At 43.0% G+C, this 1786-nt stretch overlaps 1 pseudogene; it reads left to right on the top strand.

Annotated features, from left to right (window-relative positions):
• Positions 1 to 1047: 1047 nt before the first annotated feature.
• Positions 1048 to 1341, top strand: LOC109390704 (acylphosphatase-1 pseudogene; annotated as a pseudogene).
• Positions 1342 to 1786: the final 445 nt, after the last annotated feature.

Below are 1786 nucleotides of genomic sequence, written 5' to 3'. Positions count from 1 at the left end.
CAAATGTCATGGTGTCTATTTCTGGATGGTGGAGATTATGGGCTATTTTTACATTTGTCTTCAAACTTTTAGACTATCTGACTTTTTTTTGCAAAGGGCATGAACTTTTATGTTCAGAAAAACAATAATGCTATTTCCATATTGAAAGAAGAGTTCTTATTCTGAACAAAACACCAGGGCAGGAACCCAACCTCGTACCCTGGTGCCCATGAGGAAAGACTCAGGCAGAGACACTGCACTAATGGCCAGCTTGGCACCATCTGAAGATGCATTCCTTTAAGGCACATGATAGAAACCCACAATGGAATTGGTGAATTTTAACCAATTCACAATTTGAATTTGTTAAAGTCTGGATATGAACCTGCAGGGCACTGGGCTTCCGTACAGAGACTGCAGGTCCTGGCCCCTCTCCCTGGTGTCAGGACTGCGTTGACCTGGTTATTGAACTTCTCGGTGCCTCTGGTTCATCACCTGTAAAGTGGGGATAATAATAATACAGATGTCACAAAACTAGTGAGAAGACTGCCCCAGATGACATAGGCAAAGCACTTGGCACAGTGCCTGGCACACAGTAGGCGCTCGATAGGTAATGGCTTTGATTATTGTTGGCAGAATTGTTCTAACCCTGCAGCAAATAGGCCATAGGCGCGCAGGGCCATTGGCAGTCTCNCTATTCATTGAGTATCTACTCTGGGCCAGGCATAGGCTGGGACCCAGGAGATACCACGGTGAGAAAATCCAGACACAGTCCCCATGTGCCTAGAAGACAGACAATAAACAACCCATGATGAAATGACAGGTAGTGAGTGATAAGTACTATGAGGGAAAATGAACCAGAGAAAGGGGGAGTGATGGGAGAGGTGTTTTAGATAAGGTGGTACGGTAAGGCCTGTCTGATAAAGAGACAGAGATTTATCGTTTATAAATAATATTTGCCCACTCCAAGTTCCTAGGCCTGGAGCTTTTTTCTCTGCTGGGGTACCCGTGGGCATGGTGGTCCCCCATGGGATCCTGGAGGCCTGTGAGGAAGACAAGGAGGATTTGAGCATGTCAAAAGAGAACACCCTGCTATCAAGGGATTATGGAATTTGGGGAAAGGTGCTAGGGGTGTTTTTCTGCAAGTAAACTCAGGTTGAGTGTGAAAAGCTGGGCTTGGTAGGCTGGGTCCTGAGTACTGACTGGGACACAGTACAAAGACGATAGCAAGGCCCCGCCTCCAAGGCACATTGTCATATGCAGAAACGGCGGCATGAGGCTTGAGGAAGTCCCAAATCACACATCAGCATAGCAAGCTTCAAAAATGAAAACATTATCTTAAATTTGAATTTCTCAGCTGTCTAAATGGTGAAATAAGGGCCTGAATTTAAATCTTCCGAGGCAAACTCAGTGGTTTTGCTTTCTACTTGTTAAGAGAGCTAGAACTATTCTGTGTTCAATATTCGAATTTATCGATAAATTATTTTAGCACCAGTTGTTTGAACGTTACTGTGTATTGCATGTCTTGATATAAAGATGACAACTGCACACAATTCCAATCAAGAAAAACACATTCGAACCTTAAAAATAATATTTACATTATAATATTAGAAACAATATTTATTAACAAATAAAGAAGCAAACTATAAAGATCAGCTGAGTGAAGACCATTGCTGGTAGAGGAAACAGCATGTGCAAAGGCCCTGAGGATGGAACAAGCTAAGGACTTCGACTTTCATTCTCAGCATGAGAGGGTAGCTTGCTCTTTAGAGTAGACAAAATAGTAGATGTTGATTGTGCCTCTTAAACT

The sequence above is a fragment of the Hipposideros armiger genome, unplaced genomic scaffold, assembly GCF_001890085.2.
Source record: "Hipposideros armiger isolate ML-2016 unplaced genomic scaffold, ASM189008v1 scaffold_10, whole genome shotgun sequence".
Taxonomy (NCBI): domain Eukaryota; kingdom Metazoa; phylum Chordata; class Mammalia; order Chiroptera; family Hipposideridae; genus Hipposideros; species Hipposideros armiger.
Note: the sequence above shows the minus strand (reverse complement) of the source record. Positions and strands in the feature narration are given on the sequence as shown.